Source organism: Dasypus novemcinctus, chromosome 8 (genome assembly GCF_030445035.2).
Source record: "Dasypus novemcinctus isolate mDasNov1 chromosome 8, mDasNov1.1.hap2, whole genome shotgun sequence".
In the NCBI taxonomy this organism is placed as follows: domain Eukaryota; kingdom Metazoa; phylum Chordata; class Mammalia; order Cingulata; family Dasypodidae; genus Dasypus; species Dasypus novemcinctus.
The window spans coordinates 15,060,598-15,087,473 of NC_080680.1; the positions used below are offsets into that span (position 1 = coordinate 15,060,598).

General features: G+C 38.0%; 1 protein-coding gene, 1 non-coding gene and 1 pseudogene across 2 annotated transcripts in view; 1 reads left to right on the plus strand and 2 right to left on the minus strand.

The window, feature by feature from the left end:
• Positions 1-26,876, minus strand: part of CENPP (centromere protein P) — a 431,610-nt gene that overhangs the window by 31,826 nt on the left and 372,908 nt on the right. The window lies entirely within an intron of this gene.
• Positions 1,468-23,646, minus strand: LOC139439425 (zinc finger protein Helios pseudogene; annotated as a pseudogene).
• Positions 12,881-13,012, plus strand: LOC111762692 (small nucleolar RNA SNORA31). The gene has a single exon (XR_002795738.1). It is a non-coding gene; the product is annotated as a small nucleolar RNA SNORA31 (small nucleolar RNA).

Consider the following 26,876-nt stretch of genomic DNA (forward strand, 5'->3'; position numbering starts at 1 on the left):
ACACTAGGTAGCCACAGCTTGAAAAAAACAGTGAAAAGAGAAATACCAGAAAAAGGATTACTAAGTGTTTCCCACCCCCTGGAATTAGCCTAATTACACTTTTCTACTGATGGGTTAACATTGATAAACTGCTGATAAGGTGACAATCACAATAAGCATACTTTGAGAAATATATATGTATACTATATGCTGCCATCACATTACAGCTTAAAACAACAACAAAAAACATCCCAAACAATTATATGAAAAATAGAAGTGTCTCCTGAAAACTCTTAGTCACTCTTAGACCGTATGTTATTCTGAAAAGTAGATAAAAATACTATTCATTAAAGGTATTAAAAGTAAGGCTGCCAGGGTGTCTATAAAATGCCAATCATCAAAATTATGGAAAAGCGAGTGCTTAAGTTGAGGACAAATAAGATCCCAGGATCTCAGATGTATTGTGCTCTTTTTTTTTTTTAAGACTATAGAGGTCAGTCTCAGACTTTTTTTTTTTTAAAGATTTATTAATTTATTTAATTTCCCCCCCTTCCCGGTTGTCTGTTCTCTGTGTCTGTTTGCTGCATCTTGTTTCTTTGTCCACTTCTGTTGTCTTCAGCCGCGTAGGAAGTGTGGGCGACGCCATTCCTGGGCAGGCTGCACTTTCTCTCGTGCTGGGCGGCTCTCCTTACGGGGCGCACTCCTTGCGAGTGGGGCTCCCCTATGTGGGGGACACCCCTGCGTGGCATGGCACACCTTGCGCGCATCAGCACTGCGCGTGGGCCAGCTCCACACGGGTCATGGAGGTCCGGGGTTTGAACTGCGGACCTCCCATGTGTAGACGGACGCCCTAACCACTGGGCCAAGTCCGTTTCCCTGTATTGTGCTCTTAACTACCTGTAGTTTAAACGTTTTGTTTTATGGTACAGTGTATAACATACTGTAGTATAAATTCCATAGTGGAAGTAAACAGAACCCACAACAATTCAACCTAGCAGTTATCACAGAAAATAACTATGTGTTTGATTTGTGTTCCACGAGCTCTAGAGAACAAACAAAAAAATGATTTATATTTTTAAACAAACTACATCATAAGTCCTACCCAGAAAACTCTAAACTTTCCTGTCTTTGATTATCATCCTGAGTATCGGTGGCAAATTAGAATCTCTTAGGTGAATCTATATGAATCAAGTGATTCTTTCAAAGATTGATACACCTTATCTCTATGCATGGTAGAAATGAACTGCTTTAAAATTTCTCCAAAATAAACAAGCCAAGTTATCAAGAAACATCCCTTGTTCCTTCTCTCTTCTGTTTCTTCCTTATTATAATTAGGCAGAGCAGGGTCCACAAAATAAGAATTATTGACAATAGCAATATCAAAAAAAAATAAAATGTCAACATCTGAGGGAAGATGCAACTTTAAGTGCAGTATTTCTTCATGTTCAGTTCCTTACTTCATAGGGATCCCCTTCGGAATGAAAAGGCCTAGTGGACTATGTGCTCCCCTTGAACAATGTGTGACGGAAACTCATAACAATCCTAGCCTCTACAGCCACAGATGCTGCATTCCAGTGGCAAACCAAGTGAATGGTGTACATGACAAGGTCGAGGAAAAGGACTCGGCTGTGCTCACACTTGAAGGCCCTAATTTGTTCTCCTTCTCCACTGAAGGCCTTGCAGATGTCCTTTAGAGAGCCCTTAGGAGCCTTGGTGGCATCCAGAGCTTTGAGATCCTCCTTCATATAAGCTGGGCTTTGTTTCCTCTTGGGACTTAAGGTAGTATTTCCTTGGTAGGACTGGTGGTTATCATGGCTGCTTTCTGAGTCAGTAGAATCCAGGCAGCTACCACTGGGAGAGGCCTCTCTTTCCTGAGGTTGACTCTTTGGTCTGATGAGAGATAGAGCCATTCATGTTGTTTTCATGACTATCAGAGTTTCCCTGCTAATGGGCCTTTCTATCCTATTTGGATAGTAGACCTGAGAATAAGCTCAGCTTATTAACTGGGGCCATCTCAGTGATCATGTGTGGTGGGTGCTGCATCAGAGGGTGGAGGGCCTCAGCTCCAGGGTAGGTGACTGCATTGGTGATGACTCGGTCCATCATATGAGCCTGCATCAGCTCAGCCTCCTTCTCATATGTTAAGTTCATCTCAAAGTGGATATCTGGGTAGCTGAATCACATGAGATTTTTCCCCCACAAACTTTGGTGGAGTGGGGCTTTTATGAGTTCCCATGTTCCCTGTGAGCTTCTCTATGATAGAAGGTCTCTCAGAAGTTACCTGAGAAATACTGTTGTCCATAATTGGCTCTTGTTCCTAACAATCTTCCGTAGGAGGTACATGGTGACTCAAGACCTGCCCAGAAGTTTTATGCTGGCATTCTGGAGATAACTGTGGCAGCATTTCTTGTGCTCCTCCAGTGAACTATGCTGCTTTCAGCTTTATCCACAATAGTTGCACTTGTGAGGTTTATCCAGAGTGGGTCCTGAGGTGTACTGTGCGGGCATCCCTTCTTCTAGAGGCAGAACAGCAGAAAGGACATTTGAATGGCTTTTCTCCAGAGTGTAACTTTATGTGCCTCCGAAGGCACATAAAGAATAAAAGAAGCTCCTTCTGAATAAAAGAAGCTTCACACTGGTTACAACGGAAGGGACGTTTGACCAGTGTGACTCATTTTATGTATCATAAGCACAATGGGCCCAACGCAAACCATGCCACAGATGTCCCATTTCATTTTACCATTCGGAAGCTTTCAGGTGAAAGCTCATTGTCACGTTATCATTAACCTCTGTTTGCAAATTCTGCTCTGCAGTGCAGGCAGTAAAATAATCACATCACTCTATTGTTTGTGTTTACTGTTAAGTGTGTCCTCTCTATCTTTCCCTTTCTATGTTTTTGGACTGCAGTTTGTGGTGGAAACCAAGGCATTGGACCTATAGACAAGGGTAATTCTGGTTTTGCTTTCTCCATCTTCAGCAAGGAACAGTTAGCCCCAGACAGCTAATCAAACCCTGAAGAACCTATCTGGTGCAGCAGGAGCACATCTCCCCTGCCTGTGGGGCTTCTGCAGGCAGACAGAGGGTGGTGGTGGGGCCTGTGGTGAGAGGGTCTCTGTGTCATCCATTTAGGTTGTTTCCATCTTTGGCTTTATAAATAGTGCTGCTATGAACATGTGTACAAGTATTTGTTTTATTACCTATTTTTAATTCTCTTGGGTATATATCTAGAAGTGTATTGCTGGGTCATATTATATTTCTATGTTTAACCTATTCAGGTACCGCCAAACTGTTTTCCACAGAGGCTGAACCATTTTACATTCCCACTGGCAAAGCACAAGGGTTTCAATTTTTCCACCTCCTTGCCAACACTTGTTATTGCCTGTTTTTCTTTTTTAGTGGGTGTGAAGTGGTCTCATTGTGGTTTTGATTGTATTTCCCTAATGACGTTGGATATGTCTTTGTGTGCTTGTTTGTCATTTGTATAACTTCTTTGGACAAACATCTGTTCAAATTCTTTGCCCATTTTAAACTAGGTGGCTTGTCTTCCTTTTGTAGTTGTATGAGTTTTTATATATTCTGGATATTAGACCCTTATCAGGTATATGATTTCCAAATATTTTCTCTCATTCTATATATTGCTTTTTTACTTTCTTGATAGTGTTCTCTGAAGTACAAAAATTATTAATTTTGATGAAATTCACTTTATCTACTATATTTAAGTTGTTAATCCCTTTTGAGTTAATTTTTGTATATGGTGTGAGGCAGGGGTCCAATTGGTCTATCCAGGTTTCCCAGCACCATTTGTTAAAAAGACTATTCTTTTCCCACTAAATGGGCTTGACACTCATGTTGAAATCAATTGACCTGAGACATATGGGTTCATTTCTTGACTCTCAATTCTATTCCACCAGTCTATATGTCTACGGCTATGTCAGTACCACACTGTTTTGATTTCCTTTTTGGATTGTTCCTTGTATAGAAACACAAATGACTTTTGTGCGTGTGTTTATCTTGTAACCTGATGTTTTTAAATTTGTTTATTAGCTCTAGTAGTTTATTTTGTGGATTCTTTGGGATTTTCTTTTTTTTTTTTTTTTGCCCCCTTTTTAAAAATTATCTTTTTTTAAAAATAAAGATAAATAGATCACACAAAATGTTACATTAAAAAACATAGGAGGGAAACGGACTTTGGCCCAGTGGTTAGGGCGTCAGTCTACCACATGGGAGGTCCGCGGTTCAAGCCCCGGGCCTCCTTGACCCGTGTGGAGCTGGCCCATGCGCAGTGCTGATGAGCGCAAGGAGTGCCGTGCTACACAGGGGTGTCCCCTGCGTAGGGGAGCCCCACGCGCAAGGAGTGCACCCATAAGGAGAGCCGCCCAGCGCGAAGGAGGGAGCAGCCTGCCGAGGAATGGCGCCGCCCACACTTCCCGTGCCGCTGACGACAACAGAAGCGGACAAAGAAACAAGACGCAGCAAAAAGACACAGAAAAACAGACAACCGGGGGAGGGGAGGGGAATTAAATAAATAAAAATAAATCTTTAAAAATAAATAAATAAATAAAAAAATTAAAAAAAAAAAAATAGGAGGTTCCCATATACCCTACTCCCCACTCCCCACCCCCACCCCTCCCACATCAACATCCCCTTTCATCAGTGAGGCACATTCACTGCATTTGGTGAATACACCCTGGAGCACTGCCACACCACATGGACCATAGTTTACCCTGTAGTTCATACTCTCCCCCAGTCCATCCAGTGGGTATGGCAGGATATATAATGTCCTGCATCTGTCCCTGAAGTATCATTCAGGGCAATTCCAAGTCCCAAAAATACACCATATCACATCCCTTCCTCCCTCTCCCTGCCTTCAGCAACTCCCGTGGCCACCATCTCCACATCAATGATATAATTTCTTCCATTGCTACAGTCACAACAGTTCTATAGTAGAATGCCAGCAAGTCCACTCCAATCCATATTATATTCCTGCATCCTGTGGACCCTGGGATGGCAATGTCCACTGCACATCTAAATCAAGACGGGGCTTAGATCCCACATGACTGATGGATGCGATTCTCCTGCTTGCAGGTGTAGACACTCTTGGTTCCCCTCAGCTAACGAACTGGGTAAGTCTAACGAACTGGAGAATAGGTGTTGCAACTGTGCTGACTTGGACAGTCCAGAGATTCAACTCTCCTGCGCATACACAAACCCCAGCGCCAATCACAAGTTCTGTAAAAGTGACAGAAGAGACATGTGTAGAGTGGTCACATCTGAGTTCAACTCCACCACACTCAGGAGCACAAATTCCAAAGTAGGGCCCACTGGCAAGGCAATGATCTCCAGAGCCATCTATCATGACCATAGAACCTGTATGTCTCCATAGCCCTTGGGATTTTCTAAGTGTAGGATGTCAATTGCAGAAAGAGATAATTTTACTTTATCCTTTTCAATTTGAAGGGCTTTCCCCCCCCCCTTGCTAATTGCTCTAGCTAGAACTTCCAGTTCAATGTTGAATAGTATGGGGAAAGATGACAGCTTTGTCTTATTCCTGATTTTAAAGGGAAAGCTTCCCATCTTTCACTACCGAACATGATGTTAGCTGTGAAGTTATCATAAATGCTCTTTATTGTGTTGAGGAGATTCCCTTATATTACTAGGTTTCTGAGCATTATTTTTTACCATGAAAAGGTGTTAGATTTTTACAATTGCTTTCTTTCTGCATCAATTGAAATGATCATGTGTTTTTTCCTTTCATTTTATTAATGTGGCATATTATGTGGATTATCTTTCATATGTTGAGTCACCACTGGATTCCTAGGATAAATCCCAGTACAATGGTATTTAATCCTTTTACTATATAGCTGAATTTGGTTTGCTAGTTTTTTTGTGTGTGTTTTTTTGAGAATTTTTGCATATATATTCTGGTCCTGGACTTTCTTTTGTTGGGAGATTTTTGGCTACTAATTCAATTCCTTTACTTGTTATAGGTCTATTTAGATTTTCTATTTCTTCTTCAGTTTTGTTAATTTGTATATCCAAGAATTTTTCCATTTCATAGAGATTATCTAATTTGTTGGGGGTACAGTTGTTCAAAATTTTTATAATACTTTTTATTTCTGTAAAGTGGCATAATGTCTCCACTTTCATTTCTGACTTTAGTTATTTGTACCATCTTTCTTTTTTTATTAGTCTAGCTAAAGGTTTGTCAATTATTTTGATTTTTTTCAAAAAACCAATTTTCAGTTTTGTTGATAAGCTCTGTTGTATTTCTAGTCTCTATTTTGTTTATCTCTGCTTATTTTATATATCCTTCCTTCTACTAGGTTTGGGTTTAGTTTGCTCTTATTTTTCTAGTTCTCTCAGTTGTAAAGTTAGGTTATTGATTTGAAATCTTTCTTCGTTTTAACATAGTATTTACTGCTATAAATTTCCCTGTGTGCACTGCTTTTGCTGCCTCCTGTAAGTTTTGGTATGTTGTATTTTCATTTTCCTTTGTCTTGAAGTATTTTCCAATTTCTCTTTTTGATTTCTTCTTTCAAGCATTTGTTGTTTCTGGGTATGTTTAATTTCCACATATTTGTGAATTCCCCAAATTTCCTTTGTTATTGAACAAAAGCTTCATTCCACTGTCATTGTGGAAGAGTCTGTATGCTTTCAATTTTTTGAAATTTACTGAGACTTGTTTTGTGGCTTAATATATGGCCTATCTTGGAGAATGTTCCATGCACTTAAGAAGAATGTGTATTCTGCTGTTGTTGGATGGAGTGTTCTATAGCTGTTGATCTACTTGGTTTACAGTGTTGTACAAGTTGTCTATTTTCCTACTGATTGTCTAACTAGATGTTCTGTCCATTATTGAAAGTAGGGTATTTAAGCCTCCTTTCATTTCTTTCAATGCTTTTTAAAATACTTTGTTCTATTATTGGTGCATGTATGTTTATAATTGATATAGATTCTTTAAAAATTGACCCTTTTATCAATATTTAATGACTCTTTTTGTTTCTTGTAATACATTTTTTTTGGTATCAGGGCCAGGGATTGAACTTGGGGCCTCGTAAGTGGGACACTGACACTCAACCGCAGAGCCACATTGGCTCCTCTGAGTTGGTTTTTTCATTTGTTTGCTTGCTTGTTGTTTCTTTTTGTATTTAGGAAGCACTGGGACCTGAACCTGGGACCTCCCATGTGGGAAGTAGGCGCTCAACTGCTTGATTCACATCCACTCATCTTGTAATACTTTTTGACTTAAAGTTCATTTTGTCTTATATTAGCATAGCCAGGTTTCTTTGGTTCCAATTTGTAAGACATATTTTTTCCCATCCTTTCACTTTCAACCTGAGAGTCTTTACATTTGATTCATTTTTTTTTTTTTTTTGACTTTTAACTGGTGAATTTGATCCACTTACATTTAAAGTGATAACTCATAGGGAAGGAATTACTTCTGCCAATTTGCTATTTGTTTTTTATATGTAATATCTTTTTTGTTCCTTTATTTCTCCAGTACTGCCTTCTTTTGTGTTAGATTTTTTTCCCTAGTGTATCTCTTTGATTCACTCCTCATTCCCTTTTCTGTATACTTTTTAGTTATTTTCTTAGTAATTACCTTGTGGATTACAATGAACATTCCAAATTTATAACAACCAAGATTGAACCTGTTGCTTCTATGGACGCATAACATATCGTTATTGGTCTTTATTTTTTTATTTGTTTTTTTAAAAAATTTAATTTATTTTATTTTTCTCCCCTTTCCCCCCATTGTCTGCTCTGTGTGTCCATCTGCTGTGTCTTCTTCTGTGTCCACTTGCATTCTTGTCATGAGGAACGGGGAAACTGTGTTGCTTTTTTTGTGTGTGTCATCTTGCTGCGTCAGCTCTCTGTGTATACGGTGCCACTCCTGGGTGGGTTGTGCTTTTCTCACGTGGGGCAGCTCTTCTTGTGGGGCACACTACTTGCGCGTGGGGCTCCCCTATGCGGGGACACCCCTGCATGGCACAGCACTCCTTGTGCATGGCAGCACTGCACATGGGCCAGCTCATCACATGGGTCAGGAGACCCTAGGTATAGAACCCTGAACCCTCCATATGGTAGGTGGACGCTCTATCAGTTGAGCCACAACCGCTTCCCATGTTATTGGTCTTCATACACACACACACACATACATATATAAACAAACACAATTTTTAATTTTTGGAAACTTGAGTTGTGCTGTCAACTTTGGAAGAAGAAGTATCCCTGTTAAGCTGGCATTGTACAGAAATTAACAGCCGTATTGGTCTAGAAATGTTAAACTTAAATTTCCCCCGTTTATACAAGGGTAACGCACTGTATTAATTGTAAGGTCTTAACTACATGGATTTGATTATAGAAATTAATATAGTGTTCTTTAAAAAAAAAAGAATGAATTGATAGTTTCAAGAGCATAGAAAATCTTTGTTTTACAAAGCTCCATCCATCCTGAGTTTAAGTTGTTATTGTCACCAATTGCATCTTTACACATTGTGCAATGTTAACATAGGTTAATAATTTTGTTTATGCATTTGCTTTTAAAATCATATAAAAAACAAAAAAAGGAGTTACACACTAAAGTAGTACTAGCTTTTATATTTACCTATATAGTTATTTTTGCCAAAGTTATTTATTTCTTTATATGGCTTTGAGTTATGGTCTAGAGTCCTTTCATTTCAGCCTGAAGGAGTAACTTTAACATTCTTGTTGGGTAAGTCTAAAAGTGACAAACTCCCTCATCTATAGTTCATCTTATCTGGGAATGTCTTAATTTCTCCTTCATTACTGAAGAATAATTTTGCCAGTTTCTTGGTTGACATTTTTTTCTTTTAGCATTTTAAATATCATCCTTATGGGAAGCATATGTGGTTCAAGTGATAAGGTCTCCGCCTATCATATGGGAGGACCCAGGTTTGATCTCTGGGACCTCCTGGTGAAAAAGAAGAAAAAGCATGCCTGTGCAGTGAGCCACTGCTCCCATGGTGAGCCACTGCCCACATGGTGAGTCGAGTGCTGACGTGAGTGCCTGCATGGTGAACCAGTGCTCACACAAGTGAGTTACACAGCAAGATGATGATGCAACGAAAGAGAGATGAAGGGGAGAGTCAAAGTGAAGAAGAGCAGAGTCCAGGAACTGAGGTGGTGCAATGGACAGGGAACCTCTCTCTACATCAGAGGTCCTCAGGATCAAATTCCTCTGAATTCTAGAGGAGAAAGGTGAGAAGAGAAGACAAATAGAGAAATATATACAGAAGATCACACAGCGACAGGACAGAGACAGTAAAAACAGTGGGGGAGGGGGAAAAAGAAAAAAAAAAACCCTCTACTTTCTTGCCTCCAAGGTTTCAGATAAGAGAATAGCTGTTAATCTTAATGAGGAACACTTATACATGAGTCACTTTTCTCCTGCTCCTTTCCATATTCTCTCTTTGCCTTTCAACAATCTGGTTCTAATGTATCTCAGTGTGCATCTCTTTGAGTTTAGCCTACTTGGAATTTTTTTGTGCTTCTTGGATGTATAGAGTCATGCCTTTCATCAAATTTGTGAAGTTTTGGCCATTGTCTCTTCAAATATTCTCTCGTTCCCTTTCTCTGCCTCCTTCTGGGACTCCCACTATGAGCATATTGGCACACTTAATGGTATCACATAAGTTTCTTAGACTGTTCATTTTGCTCATTCTTTTATCTTTTGCTCCTCAGACTGTATTGCTTCAATTATTATAGCTTCAAGTTCACTGATTCTTTCTTCTGCCTGCTCAAATCTGCATTTGAGTTGCTGTAGTGAACTTTTCATTTCATTTAATTTTACTTTTCAGTTCCAGACTGTATATTTGATTTTATTTTATAATTTCTACCTCTTTGTTGATTGTATTCCACTATATTCCTTGTTATGTGTGCTAGACTTCAGCTAGCACACATAATGGAATAGAAAAAAACTATTCTCCTGATCGATGCAGCTTGGCTCTGAGCTGGGAAACTCCTTCATTAATAATCCAGGGCACCTGATATCTGCCTTGTCCTCACTATCTGCTTGTGTGAAGCCCACAGATCCACCAGAGATGCAAATCTAGGGTTTCTGAGCTTGTGCTCAGTCCTGGGCATGCAAATTGCACTTCATCTTTCCTAGTGTATATCATGGCCCTTATAATGCTTTTTTCCCCCAAGAAACTTCCTCCTTAGTTTTTTCCTTTCTGGGCTTTGGGTTTGTATGCTGCTTGCTCTGTTTGCCTTTCCTTGCCCCAGGCAGGTAAGCACAGGCGTTATATGACTTTAAACCTTTCGACAGATAACACTGCTTCAGGGAAAGCTGGTCCCTCAGGAAGCTGCCAGATAAGTCAAAATGCACAACTGTAATATTTTAAGAACAAGATCTGTATTTGTTCCTGTGGAACCAGTAATGCAGGCTGCCATTCCTATGGTTATGTCCACAATGCTGGGAAATGGAGGATGACAGGCAAATAAAACACAACAACACTTTCTCACTGAAATTCAGTTGCCTTTTTCTTCAAGTACTCCTCCAGTTACTGTAAACTTTTATTAGATCCCAGAGTTCTGATAAAGTCAACTGACAATTTTGGACCAGTTTATGTTGATTTCAATGGAAGGACACATTCTTTGAGCACCCTACTCCACCATTTCCTATATCACCTCAACCTGGGAATTTTTTAGAATACTTAAACATAAACTTATCATATGTCATGGTTAGGTTCATGTGTCATTTTGCCCAGGTGCTGGTGTCCAGTTGTTTGGTTAAGCAATCACTGGCCTGCTTGTTACTGTGAGGACATTTCATGGATTTGAGTAATCAGTAAGCTAATTGCATCTATGGCTCATTACATCTACAATCAACCGAGGAAATTGCCTTCTACAATGAGAGAAGTCTCATCCAATCAGTTGAAGGCTTTAAGGGAGAAGTGATGATTTCAGCAGTCAGAAGAAAGAATTTCCATCTCTCTTTCAGTCAGTCAGCTTCTCCTTGGGAATTCACTGAAAACTCTCATTAACTTCCCAGCTTGCAGCCTGCCCTAGCAAATTTGGACTTGTGCATTCCCACAGTCACCTGACACAATTTTTGTAAAAACTCATAGTATTTATGGATATCTCCTGTTGGTTCTGTTTCCCTAGAAAACACTGATTAGTATACTATACAACATAGCAAGACCAAGCCTAGGAATTTACACAAAAGAAATGAATGTATATGTCGATATAAAGACCTGTATGCGAATTTTCACAGCAACATTCTTCATAATAGGTAAGTAGGAATGACCTAAATGTCCATCAAACAGTGAAGAGATATACAAATGGAATATAGCCATACAATGTATATCATTGGGCCCTAAAAAAACAAAACAAAATACAGATATTTCTACAACATGGATGAACCATCAAAACCATACTAAGTGATAAAAGCCAGACAGAAAGATCACATATTACATGATTCTCTTCATGCGAAATGTTTAGTAAAGGCAAATCTATAGAGTCAGAAAGGAGATTAGTAGTTTTCAGGAGCTGTGGAAGCAGGGGAGGAAATGGGGTATGAATACAAATTTCTCATCAAATTAGGCAGTTTAAGGAGTGAATGTGGCTCAAGTAGTTGAATGCCCACCTCCCACATGAGGTCCTGGGTTCAGTTCCTCCTGAAAAAACAAGCAAAACAAATGAAAAAAGCAACTCAGCTTCCCACATACAAGGTCCTGGGTTCAATCCCTGGTCCCCGGTACTTCAAAAAAAAAATTAGCTAAGAAGTCTCTTCTTACTCTCTGTTCATTAATTTATAATAGGATGTTAATGTGACCATTAAAACAGTTTTGTTTTTATTTATCTGCAATAAGAAGGTAACAGAAACAAAAGGAGATACTTATAAATATTATGAGCAATATGATATTTATGGAGAACTGATAAATGTAGTATTTCTTTTAGCACAGGGAAGTTTTTTTTTTTAATAAATGCATTCAGTCTCTGATGTTTTATTCACTTAGAATTTTTAGTATAGTACCTAGGTTCATAGTAGGTACTTGATAAACAGCTACTGAATTCATGAATGGGGTTTAAATCAAGTGCGATCTTTGGCATATCGGATATGACAGGTAGCTTGGATGACTGAGAGGAGAGATTGTTATAGAGATATTTACGGAGAGAAGGAGGATTTTGAGTAGTGAAGGCAGACATACTGTCTTCCTATTTCTCTCTCTCCTGTATTTTTCACCCTTAATCATTTTTAAAATAATGGGTCTTCACTTGAAAGGTGGGCTAAGGGGAGCCAACAGGTCTCTATTGGTGATCCATCAAAATTCAATTATTCACAAGACAAATGTCCATCAATATCTCAATGGATAAACAAAATGTAGTATATTCATGCAATGAATATTTCTCAGCCACTAAAACAAATGAATTACTGATGTGTCCAAGAACATGGGTGAACCTTGAAAACATTAGGCTAAGTGAAAAAGTCAGACATAAAAGGTTATATATTATTCCATTTATATGAAATATTCAGAATAGGCAAACACACAGAGACAGAAAGCCAATTAGTAGTTGCTAAGGGCTCTGGGGAGGTTGGAATGGGAAGTGATTGCTAATGGGTATAGGGATTTCTGTTTTGGGTAATGAAAACAGAAATGAAAAGTTCTGAAATTAGATAGTGGTAATAGCAGCACAGCATTGGGAATGTACTTAATGCCACTGATTGCACATTTAAAATGAATAAAATTTACATTTTGTGTATCTTGCCATAATAAAAATATTCAATTATTCCGAAAAATGATAAAAGCTCCAGAGCTTTAGGAAAAACACTTGGCTCAAAACATAATCAACTAAAGCAATTCCTGGCACATAAACACCTGTTGAATGAAAAATATGATTAATTGGTTTAAACAGACAGAAAAATAAACCATGTTTGCATCTCTGACAGACCTGAAACAGTTAATGTCTGCGGCTAAGGTTTCCACTACAGATGCAGGAAAAAGAAGGTCCCTGTGCTTTCTCTCTGTCTGGTGTGGCAGCCAAGATTGAATGGGGGACTACAAGAAATTCCAAAAACATGCAGAAGGGGAAATAATCTTTGCAACTCAGAAATAAACTTAAAAACAGCAAATAAAATAAAATAAACAATGTAAAAAAGGAAAATACTGAATATTCTGTGCTGACAGTACGCTAAACAAATACTTAGATGAGACTCATATGATTTCGGGAACTCAAGAGTAATTGAAACAACAGACATATGCTGGGACAAAGTCACTTCCAGGAACTTCTTTGGAAAGAACTTGTATCTAGCTGCAGACGGGAGTAATTTGAATAGCACTTCATTAAATGAGCCAGGCTGAGACTGGGTAATGGCAGTGAGGATGGGTCCCTGAGCAAATATGAGGAAGTGGAACTAATCACAGTTCCACTGACTCAGCTTTTGATTCCTATTTGAAACAGAGCATAATGCTTTTGATAGGGCTTATGATTGTTCAAGAAACTGAACTAATGATAGCCATCAAATCCCAGGTAGAAAACTTGGTTACTGCTAAATATTCAGTCATTGCTAATCTTCCCCTTCAAAGACAGAAATAAAGCCATTTACAGTATGAAAATACTTAAAATTTACTTTTTATGTTCTGATTTACATTAAAAAGACCAAATGGTATACTATCATAAACAGATTATGGCACAAATAATCTAGCTATTATGCTGATATCATAATAAAAACAGTGTTTGTTTCACTAAAGTCTGCTTAAAATTAGTCAATTTAAAAGCAAAGAAACCATAAAAAAAACAAAAAAAAAACCCCAAAACAAAAGCAATCTCTTATCCACTGAAGACTTTGCTTTAAGTATGTTATTACTAATGATTTTAAACTACTCCTCCATACAACTCTCGCTGCAGTTTAAATATATATAATTAAGAAAAAAATGCTTAGGATGAAATAAAGCAACTACAGTCATTGAATCTTTTTTTTTTTTAATAACTGAAGGGCAATTTTTATGAGATAGAATTAAAAACTGTAAATAAGATTACTGTAATCAGTTATATCGTAAAGGAATCAAACTGAAAGAAAATAAATCAATACTTTCGGATAGTTTAATAGATATAAAGTTTGCACTATGTTATACAACATAGCACTCTGACAATATAACTGTTCTCTTCAAGAAGTAAAGAGATACACATATTGATTGAAGAAAGTAATATTAAGCATTAATAACCTTTTCCTTGTTAGAAGAGCATTACATGGGATAATCTCTATGAAAGTTCCTTTGCTGAATATATGTTTAACATATACTACACCACTATTACCACCACCCCCTTCATGCTTGTACTATCTGTACTTGACCTTGATCCCTCTGAACGAAGTGGATAGGACCAGGGGTGGATACATGACCTAAGCTGGCTCAATCAGATTCTCCTGAAGAAATCTGAAATTGAGAGTCAGCCATTGATCTGGGAAGTTATCAGATTGAGGATATATACATTTGGTCACATGCCTGTCAACACAATGCAAGTTGTTCAGAAGAAAGTAAGCTCTAGGGAAGTGGATGTGGCTCAACTAATAGAGCATCCTTCTACCATATGGAGGGCCCAGGGTTTGATCCCCAAGGGCTCCTGACCCATGTGGTGAGCTAGCCCATGTGTAGTGAGTGCTGAGGCACACAAGGAGTGCCATGTCACATAGGGGTGTTCCCACGTAGGGGAGCCCCACATGCAAGGGGTGCACCCTGCAAGAAGAGCTGCCCCATGTGAAAAAAGTGCAGCCTGACCAGGAGTGGCGCTGCACACATGCAGAGCTGATGCAGCAAGATGACACAATAAAAAAGAGATGCAGTTTCTCAGTGCGGCGGGATAATGCAAGTGGATGCAGAAGAACACACAGCGAATGGACACAGAGAGCAGACAACAGGGGGGAAGGGGAGAGAAATAAATACAAAATAAATGCTTAAAAAAAAAAAAGCAAGCAAGTTCTATTGAGAGAGATGAAACACAGTTACAGAGAATGGTAGGGATGAGGTAACACAAGACCTCAGGAAGAGAAAACAATTTCTCCCCATTTCTAGTCCTAGGTGTAGCAGTTTGATATGGTTATGAATTCCAAAAACAGATATTGGATTGTTTGTAATTTGCTCTGTATCTGGGCATGATTAATTTATGACTAGGGCTTTGATTGGGCCATGTCATTAGGGCATTAGGGCACTCCACCAAGGGGTGGGGACTCATGGATAAAAGTCATGGCAAAGGACTGAGTTGAGGGTTTTTGATGTTGGAGTTTGATGCTGAAGCCTTAAGCTGGAGCCCTGGAAAGAGAGGAAGCCAGGAAGCCTGAACCCTTGCAAATGTAGGCAGCTGTCTTGCTCCAACACATGAAAGTAGACTTTGGTGAGGGAAGTAACTTATGCTTTATGGCCTGGTATCTGTAAGCTCCTACCCCAAATAAATACCCTTTATAAAAACCAACCAATTTCAGGTATTTTGTATCAGCACCCCTTTGGCTGACTAATATACTAGACATTTGTGAGTCCTTGCTGCTCTTTCTGTCCTTTGAGAAAAGGATGTTCTTTAGTGTACTTAAAAACATTTTTTTTCAGTGTCCTTCTGATACATTCCCTTTCATATGAGTCTTGACAAACAAAATGGTCATTTCAACTCCATTAGTGACAATGAAGAATAAGGGATGGATGTGGGAGAGATTTTTTTCAGGAAGACTAGCCAGGACATGGTGATAGAATATAGATAATATGAGAGAGAGCAGAACTGAGCCTGAGAGCTTGGTCAAGTTGGTTACATTGTCAGAAATAGTAAAATCACTGAGAAAATTGGTACTGGGAAGAACATAAGTTTAGTTTTGCAAATGTTGATGGAAGGGCTTGTGGGTCATCCAAGAGCACATTACACAGACAAGTGACTCACAGAATTGGATCTCAGCATAGAGGTCAGAACTAATGCTACAAATTTGACAGATATCAACTTAATATTATGCTTTTTTTGACATTTGCATATTTTTGGGAACATTTTTGCTAGCTCTGAAATCAAGACATATCTGACAATCAATGGTGAGTCACAACTGCTGTTGGCTAGGTGACAATGATGAAAAGGTTGTCATTGCTTGATACTTCCTGATAAAATCAAGAAAGTGGCCACATGAAAACTTGCAGACTGAGTGCCAGAATTTTAGACAAAAAGTTAATCATGACAATAATGGAACACTCTTAAGAACATTGCATCATTAATCCTCTGATGGTTCAGAGAATGATATTGTAGAAAAAATCATATATTTGAAGAAATTAAATTTCTAAACCAATTTATTTGCTTATATTTTCTTTATGTATAACAGAGTGATATATATGCTAAAATTTATATTCAAATATTTTAAAAGAGCAGTATAAAAAAGCATGAAATAAAAAACTAAGTGACAAGAAAGCACTGTGATCTACTTTTCAGCAGCTTTTTTTTTCCTTAGTAAAACACAGTTAATGATTTGACTCAAAGTATGTTTTTCCCACCCTTTCACTTTCAGCCTACTTGTGTCTTTAAATTTATTTAAGGTGAGTCTCCCATAAACAGCATATAAGTGGGTCATGCTTTTTAATACATTCTTGCAATATCTGCCTTTTGACTGGAGAGTTTAACCCATTTACTTAAAAAAAAAAAAAAGATTTATTTATTTTCCTCTCTTCCCCTTCTCCTGTCCTGCTGTTTTTGCTGCCTGTGTGGTCTTCTCATTTTCTCTCCTCTAGGATTCACCAGGATTCAATCTTGGAGATCTCTGATGGGGAGAGAGGTTCCCTGTCAATTGCACCACCTCAGCTTCTTGTTTGTGCTGTGCTTCACCTTGACTCTCCCCTTATCTCTCTTCTGTTGCATCATCATCTTGCTGCATGATTCACTTGCGCAGGCACTGGCTCACCATGCGGGCACATTCTCTCTTCTTCATTTTCACCAGGAGGCCCCAGGGATCGAATCCAGGTCCTCCCATATGGTAGGCAGAAGCTCCATCACTTGAGCCACATCTGCTTCCCCCCATTTACTTTTAAAATAACAATGGATAATGCAGGACTTTCTTATGCCATTTTGCTATTTGGTCTTTGTAAGTCATACTTTTTTTTCCATGCTCAATTCTTCAGTGTGAATGCTTACTTTCATATATGATTTTTTGTATTGCACTCTTTTGAATCCCTTCTTATATCTTGCTGCATGTATATTTTCTTTGTGGTTTCCATGGTCTAAAATTCAACATCCTAAATCTCCAACAGTCACATTTGATTTGATACAAACTTCAATAGCACACACGTACACTGTTTCTCCCTATCCTATCACTTTTGTTGCACTTGTTACAAATTATATCTTTGTACATTGTATGTCCCAAACCATAGATTTATCACTGATTTTTATGAATTTGTGTTTGAGAACCTTTACTGGAGTTCTTTATTTCTTTATACCACTTCAATCTATTGTTTAGTGACCTTTCCTTTCAGTCTGAAGAACTTTTAGCATTGCTTGTAGGGCAGGTCTAATGGTGACAAACTCTCTCAGCTTTTGTTTATTTGGGAAAGTCTTGAATCTCTCCCTCAGTTTTGAAAGACAATCTTGTTGGGTATGAAATCCAGATGGCATTTTTTCTTTTCCTTTCAGCATGTTAAATATGTCACTACACTGCTTTTTTGTCTCCATAGTTTCCAAAGAAAAAACTGGCACTTACTGGTACTTCCTTATACATAACATGCTGCTTTTTCTCTTGCAGTTTTCAGAACTCTATCTTTTCTTTCAAGCTTTACTACTATGTATCTAGGTGTGGTTCACTTTGAGTTTATCTTGTTTAGGGTTCATTGAGAATCTTGGGATTCATGTCTTTTGTTAAATTTGGGGAGTTTTCAGCCACTATTTCTCTGTTGAATATTCCTTCTGTGCCTTTCTCTCTTTCTTCTCCTTCTGGGACTCCCATAATGAATTTACTGGTACACTTGATAGCGTCTCACAAATATCTGTTCACTTTTTTTTTTTTTCATTCTTTTCCTTTCTGCTCCCCAGCGTGAATCATTTCAATTGTTTTGTCTTAGAGTTTGCTGATTCTCTCTTCTGCCAATTTCAATCTGCTGTTGAAATCCAATAGGGAATTTTTCATTTCAATTATTGTGGTCTTCAACTCCTTATTTCTTTTTGGTTTCTTTGAGATTCGCATATTGTCCATTCATTATTTTCCTGATAGCCTTTTGTTCTTTCTATGTGTTTTCTTTTATCTCCTTGAGCATATCCAGGACCATTTTTAAAGTCTTTATCTAGTATGTCCAAAGCCTGGTCTTCTTTGTTGAAGGTTTCTGGGTTTTTCTCTTGTTTCTCTGGATGGACCATCACTTCCTGTTTCTTTGTCTTCTAATCCTTTATTGCACACTGTACATTTTAATATTTTAAAGTGCTCACTCAGGGATTTAGTCCCTGAACTCTCTGTCCCTTAAGTTTGTATCCAGCTAGTGCTATGAGAGAGATTTCTTTGAATGCCAGGAGCTAATAAAAACAAATAATGAAGGCCAAAAAAACCCAAAAACCAAAAACAAACACTTTTTGCAGTGTTTGCAAATTGGCTCTGCATTGGCGGGTGATCTTAAGAGTTCAGCCCTCCTACCAAGAAAATGAGCCCAAGTGAAAGTGAAGTACTGAGTCCTCTCTATTTTTTCTGAGCCTGCCTCTTATCCTGGCTTGTGCTTGCTCCTGACCATAGGAACTCCCCTGCTTACAGGAATTCAAATACCCCCTCTACTCCCTATGAAATTGACTTTCCCCCCTCCTGGGTGCTCTATTGTGTTTCTTAAAGCAGGTAGCTCTTTGCCCCAGGGTACTTTGGTTTAAGCTTTACACTGTGTTTTTTTTTTTTTTTTTTTGAGGTACCCAGGATTGAACCCAAGACCTCATATATGTGAAGCAGGTGCTCATTCACTGAGCTACACCCACTCCCTCTTACACTGTTTCAACTGTCAGCAAGCTGCTTCTGCCTGTGGGGCAAGTTCTGAGAGTGCAAGCCAGAGACAAGTTTTGTGATTTAGTATTTTAGGTTGCCACCTGATAGATTGGAAGCAACATATAGGCAACCCAGTATGTACATTGCAGTTACTCTGCTCCCTCTGGAACAGGGTCAGGAACCTACAATGGGAGTGCAGGCTTGCTACACACTGAGCTGGGGAGGTGGGTGAGGCCAGCAATGGTGCCATGAGCTTCTCCTTCTGATTTTCAGCTTTTCTTGATTTGGCACTCACCCAGACACCCTTTAACTGTTTTCTGGAGTTTTAAGGAAGACTGCTGTGCCAGTTTTTGCTAGCTGTATGAAGATTCTGTGGGCAAACTACATCCTGGAGCATCTTGCATTGCCATCTTGGTCTACTGGAACTATTATTAACTTTTTAAGAAAACTGCCAGTTTTCCAAACTGACTATACTATTATATATTCCCACCACCAATATACGAAGCTTCCCATTTCATCATTCTCACCAACACTTTTATTGTCTTTTTGATTATAGTCATTCTAGTGGGTGTGACTGCATGAATGGTTTTAACTGGCATTTCTTTAATAAATAATTATGCTGAGAACCCTTTCAAATGCATACTAGCCATTTGTGTATCTTCTTTGGTGAAATGTCTGTTTAATCTTTTCCATTTTAAAATTGGTTGTTTGTCTTATTATTGTTTTGTAATAGTTCTTTAACATTCTGCATGCAAGTCCTTTGTCAGATATATGGCTTGTGAATTTTCGCCCAGGCTATGGTCTGCCTTTTCATACTCTTAAGGGTTTCTTTTGAAGCACAAAAGTTTTAAGTTTTGATGAAGTCCATTTTTTTCACTTAAAAAAAAAAAGGATTATGCTTTTGATGCTATATTAAAAAACTCTTTGCTTAACTGAAGGCTGTGAAGATTTTCTCCTTTCACTTTTTTTGACAAGCTTTATGGCTATAGCTCTCACAATTAGGTCTATAGTCCATCTGGAGTTCATTTTGGAATATTTTGAGAATAGTATATAGTAAGGGTTCAAATTCATCTTTTTGCATGGGATAGTCTATTTTCCCAGCACTGTTTGTTGAGAAGACTAAATGTTCCCCATTGAGTTGTATTTAATCAAAAGCAATTGACAAAAAATGTATATAAATGTTTAAGGGTTTATTTATGGAATCTCAATTGTTCCATTGATCTTTGTGTCTATACTTAAGCCTGTACTATAGTATCTTGATCGTTGTAGGTTTATAGTAATTTGGGAAGTGAAACTCTTCCAATTTTGTTCTTTTTTTTTTTTCACGATTGTTTAGGCTATTTGAGCAAATTGTCATCTTGACAATACTAAATCTCTTGATCCATGAATGTGGAATGTCTGTTAATTTTCTCTTAGCAATATTTTAGTTTTCAATATAAAAGCCTTGTAATTCTTTTGTTAAAATTAATTTTAAGTATTTTATTCTTTTTGATGCTATTGTTAATGGAACACTCAATTTCATTTTTGAATTGTTATCACATAGAAATATGATTTATTTTTTGTATATTGCTCTTGTATCCTGAGATCTTCATGAATTCATTTTTAGTTCTAGTAGTAGTAATTTTGAGTGGATTCCTTAGGAGTTTGTACATAAAGGAACATGTTTTCTGTAAATACAGTTTATTCTTTCCAGTATAATCTTGAATAAAATGACAAGAGTAGAAAACTTTGCCCTGTTTTTGAACTTGGGGAAATCATTCAGTCTTTCACCATTAAGTATGATGTTAGCTGATCTATATCAGGTTGAAGAAGATCCCTTCTATTCTAAGTTTTTCTTAAAATGATGAATGGATGTTGGATTTTGTCTAATGTTTCTTATGCATCTATAGCAATGTAGTTTTAATTCTTTATTTTATTAAATGATTCATTACATTAATTGATTTTCAGATACTAACCCAAACTTTCCTTTTTGGGAAAAGTTCCACTTAGCCCTAGTGTATAATCCTTTCTATATCTTGCTTAATTAGGTTTGGGGCTTTTTTTTAGGATGTTGTGTCCATATTCATGAAGGATATTATTAACCTGTTTTCTTTTGTGATGTCTGGTCTGGCTTTGGTATCATAAAATGAATTAGAAAGAGTACTTTCCTTCTCTATTTACTGGAAAAGCTTGTGAAAAATTCATGTTATTTTCTTTTTAAATATTTGATGGAATTCACCAGTGAAGCCATCTCGGCTTTGGTTTGTCAGAAGTTTTTCAACTACTAATTCAATCTCTTTTCTTATTGTATGTCTATTCAGATTTTCTATTTCATCCTGAGTAAGCTTTGGTTATTTTTTCACTTCTAGTAATTTATCTATTTTATCTAAGCTGTCTATTTGTTGGCATATAGTTGTGCATACTGTTTCCTTATCAGCCTTTTAAGTCATATAGAATTCATAGTGATATGCCTTCTTACATTTCTGATTTTGAATATTTGAGTCTTTCTTTTTTTCTTACTCAATCTAGCTAAAGGTTTGTTTATTTTGTTGATCTTTTCAAAGAAACAACTTTTGGTTTCATTTATTTTCTGCACTGTTTTGTGTTTTCCTTTTCAGTGATTTCTTCTCAATTCTTTATTATGTCATTCCTTCTGCTCTCTTTAGGTTTAGTTTGCTCATCTTTTTTTTTTCCCCTGATTTTTTATTTTTCCCCTGATTTTTTAAGGTGGAAACTTGGATTATTAACTTGAGATTTTTCTTCTTTTCTAACAAAGCCCTCTAAACCTGTAAGCATTTTCCTAAGCGCTATTTTAGCTGCATCTCATAAATTTTGACATGTTGCTTTTTTTTTGTTCCCCCCTCCCTTGTGGCTTTTTGCTTGCTGTCTGCTTTCTTGTGTACATTCGCTGTGCATTCTTCTGTGTCTGTATTTATTTTTGCTTATTCCCACCCCCCTTGCAGTTGGCTTGCTGTCTGCTCTCTGTGTCCATTTGCTGTGCGCTCTTCTGTGTTTTCACTTGTTTCCCTTTTTGTTGCATCACCTTACTGAGTTGGCTCTCTGCATGCTTTCAGGCCAGCAGCTCTCCGCAACATCTGGGTAAACCTGCCTTCACAAGGAGGTCCGGGACGCAAACCCAGGGCCTCCCATATGGTAGACGAGAGCCCAACTGACTGAGCCACAGCCGCTTCTCGATATGTTCTATTTTTATATTTCAGTTTAAAATATTTTTTAATGTTCTTTGTATTTTCTTCTTTGACCCATGAGTTATTCAGAAATGTGTTTAATTCCCAAATATTTGCAGACGCCGCCCCATTTTTTTCTATTGTTGTATGCTAATTTAATTCTGTTATAATATATACTTTAAAATGTATTGACACTTGTTTAATGACTTAGTATATTGTCTGTAATGAAGAATGTTCCATGTGCACTTGAATGTGTATCTTGCAGTTGTTGGGTTAGGTCAAATTGGTTGATAGTTTTGTTCAGATCTTCTATATCCTTTTTGATCTTCTGTCTAGTTACTCTATCAGTCGGGTAATATTCTTTACCTAGATTTAATTTTCAGAAAATAGTTTTTCTGGATATAGAATTCTTAGTTCAGAATGAGTATGGCTGAGTATGAATTTGGTTCACACTGTCTTGTTTTTTTGCTTATCTTTTGCTTTTTCATTGAAAACTGGACATTTTAGAAAATACAATGTAGCAACTCTGGTTTTCTTCTCACTATTTTTGTTTTGTTATAATTTATTTTAGTAGCTTGTCTGGACTTAATCTGTGGAATTTGTGTACTCTATGGTTTGAGGCTGTGATGTCCCTGAATGGGTTTTTAAAATTCTTTATTTTTGTTTTTTATTCTGGCTTCCTAGGAGTCCCTCCTGTGTTTGTGTAGCTTAGTGGTCAGACAATGGTTTGGGTAGAGGATGTGCTTGAACAACTTGAGCCAATAAGGCACCCATTCTATGCCAATGGATACATGTGAGGTGGGGAAAAGTTTCAAAATTCAGATAGTTCCTAAATCTGCCTCACACATTTCCCCACACATGAGCACTGTTTCCTAGTCAACAAAGGCTGTGTGGAGAGCTTGTCTAGCTTTTCTTTGGCTCAATTGTTTCCAGGGTCTCCCTGTTAAATTTCTGGCTGTTGTGCCATTTGCTGCAACTGAGATTTCAACCTAATGATAACACTGCTGCAAAATACCCCAACTTAATTCATTTCCTACCCTGTTTGGTACTTTCAATGACAGAGTCACCAGGCACTTTGAAAGCTCCACACAAGTCTGTTTTTTGCTTTGATCTCCAGACCACTGAAATGGTTTATTTATTAAAAACAATTTGCCCCATTTTACACTTGTTTTTGTGAGGGAAGAATTCACTGACCTTTTCATTCTGCCATAGTTGGAACTCCCATCACAAATGAGCTTTCTACTTGTCTTAAAATTTTTTTCTTCTTTGCTTTCTTTTGGATTAGCATTCCCCCACCCATACACATCAGTTGGGATGTTATATACTCTCCTTTCATTCAGTAGTGACCTCAGATATTTTTTGTTTGTTTTTAGATATTTTCACATGCATATTTATAAAAACCTAAATTAATCTATCCTAATCTTCCTCTTGAATACAGAACATTAAAACATTTTAATTTCAATCACTCTGTATTGTGTATTTAAAATGATGCTATGATTTAATTATACAGTCACTAAATTAAAATTTATTTACATATTTACCATTTTCTTTCCTCTTCACTCCTTCTTGCATCTCGAACTTTCCATTTGGGATCATTTTCTTTCTGCCTGAAGAATATTCTTTCATTCTAAAATGAGTTTCTGGGAAGCAGATGTGGCTCAACTGATAGAGTGTGTCCATCTACCATATGGGAGGCCCAGGGTTCAAACCTAGGGTCTCCTGACTCGTGTAGTGAGCTGGCCCACGTGCAGTGCTGATGCAAGGGTGTCCCCATGTAGGGGAGCCCCACATGCAAGAAGTGTGCCATGCAAGGACAGCTTCCCCAAGTTAAAAAAGTACAGCCTGCCCAGAAGTGGCACTGCACATACGGAGAGCTGATGCAGCAAGATGATGCAACTAAAAGAGACACCTATTCCCAGTGCCGCTGACAAGAATGCAAATGGATGCAGAAGAACACACAGAGAATGGACACAGAGAGCAGAAATGGGAGGAGGGAGGAAGGGAAGAGAAATAAAAATAAATCTTTATAAAATAAATAAATAAAGTGAGTGTCTACTGAAGGTAAACACTCTCAATTTCTATTTATCTCATATTGTCTTTATATCACTTTCATTCTTGAAAGAGATTTTTGCTGGGTATAGTAGATTTGATAGTATTTTCTCTCAGCATATTGAAGCTTTCAGTCTATTGCTTTCTTTTTAAAAAATTTTAAACTTATTTTTCCCCACCCCTGCCCTGCTGTTTTTGCTGTCTGTGTCCATTTGCTGTGTGATCTTCTGTATCTATTTCTCTTTTTTGTCTTCTCTTCTTGTTTTTTCTCCTCTAGGATTCACTGGGATTCAACCCTGGGGAGCTCTGATGTAGAGAGAGGTTCCCTGTCACCTGCACCACCTCAGTTCCTGGTTTCTGCTGAGCTTCACCTTAACTCTCCCCTTTGTCTCTCTTTTGTTGCATCATCATCTTGCTGTGTAACTCACTTGCGCAGGCACTGGCTGACCACATGGGCACCTGGCCCGCCACATGGGCACTGTCTCACCGTGCAGGCGGGCATGCTTTTTCTTTTTCTTTTTTTTAACCAGGTGGCCCTAGGGATTGAACCCAGGTCCTCCCATATGGTAGGCAGAAGCCCTATCACTTGAGCCACATCTGCTTCCCAGTCTACTGCTTTCTGGTTTCCATTGTTGCTGTTGTTGTGAAGTCAGAATTTGCTACACTGAAGGTAATCCAATTGATCTCTCCCTCTGGCTGCTTTAACAATTTTCTTCTTGTCTTTGGTATCTGCAGTTTCAATATAATGAATTCAGGTGTGAATTTACATTTTTCCTGCTTGGATTTTATTGCGTTTCCTGAGATGAATTTTTTAAAAATGCATAAAATATAGCCTATGTCTTAATGAATGAAAATGCATTAAACATAGTGAACAGCTTAACAGAATCTTGCCAGCATCCCAGGAGCCCTCTGGTATTCCTCTTCCCTCTTAAAGAAGTGGTTATCTTAATTTTTATGGTAATAACCTCCTTGTTTTATTTTTTAAGATTTCTACCACTTAAGAGTATGCATCCATAAACATTTTCGTTTAGTTCTTCCTGTTTTTAAACTTGATGTATATAGAATCATAAGATTTATTTTTTGATCTGGTTTCCTTTGTTTACTATTTTGTTTGTGAGATTTATCCACAGTGTTCCATGTAGCTCCATGTCATTTGTTCAATTTCAATTCTAAATGGTATTTCATGATATGAATATATCACAATCTATTATTTTTCCACAAGGTTGGGCTATTATAAATAATGCTGCTGTGATATTCTTGTACATGTTTCTTTGATATATATGCACACACATTTCTTTTGGATATATATTATGCCTAGAGGTATGTGTATTTTAAACTTTTATTATAGGTAATATCAAAGTATCTGTTTCAATTTACAATTCCACTAGCAGTATATGGGAATTTCTATTATCCCATCCTGACAGGTAAGTTGTGGTACCTATTGGAGATGAACACTTACATGTGTCTGTTGGCCACCTGGATTTTGTCTTGTCTTTGCTTGTCCATTTTCCCCCTGGGTTGCCTGTCTTTTTCATATTGATTGTGAAAAATACTTCCTGGGATATTCCAAATGCTTAGTAAAACCTGCCTTCCATATATGCTACTTACAATTCTCCACTGACTATCATTTGGGTTATTTGGATTTTTCACTATTTTATAAAATATAGTGAATAACTTTGTAAGAAATTTTGTACAATTTTTTTGAAGAATACATTCCTAGAAGCAGAATGTCTTCAAGAGGATTAACATTTACTAAAGGCTGATAAAATAACCAGTATTACTGGGGATGAGCCTCCCTGGCACCAAGGGATAACTACCAGGTGCCAACCAATGATGCAGCTGGAAAAAGGCCTTGGATAAAAGGGGGAAAGGGTAAAGACAGATGAGTTTATATGGCTAGGAGACTTTGAAGTAAGTTGGGAGATCATCCCAGAGATGATCCTTGTACACATCTCAGCAGGATCTCATGGACTGCCAAAGTAGGGACTACCCCAAATAGTGGGGCTCCTGAGGGCTCCGGAGATACCCAGGTCCTATGGTCATGGCAGACAGCTCCAGAGTTTGATGCCTTGCCAGTGGGCCCTACTTTGGCGTTTGTGCTCCCGAGTGTGACACAGTTGGACTCAGTTGTGGCTTCTCTACATGTGCCTCTTCTATCGCTTCTATTTGAACCTAAAGCTGGTGCTGGTGTTGGTAGGTGTACATTCAAGAGACTTGAATTTTTGGACTGTCCATGTGCCAGCTGGGCCCTGAGCCTCAGCAGAGTTGCAGCGCCTACTTTCCAGTTCATTGGACTCACCCAGGACAACAAACAATGAGTTTAGGATGAACAACTACCATACTAGGGAACTGAGAGAGTCAACAAGTGCAAGCAAAAGAGTCCCATCCATCAGCCGTCTGGGATTGAATCCTCTTCTCAATTAAAGGTGGAGTGGGCATCACCATCCCAGAATTCTCAGGATTGGGGAATAAAATATGGCCTAGAGGGACTTACTGGTATTCTACTATAGACTTATTGTGATTCTAGCAATGGAAGAAATTACATTACATCATCGATGTGGAGACAGTGGCCACTGGAGGTGCTAAAGGCAGGGAGAGGGAAAAAGAGGTGTAATATGGGGACATTTTTGGGACTTGGAATTGCCTGAATGACACTGCAATGACAGATATAGGCCATTATATATCCTGCCATAACCTACAGAATTTAGTGGGAGAGAGTGTAAACTACAATGTAAACTATAATCCATGCTTAG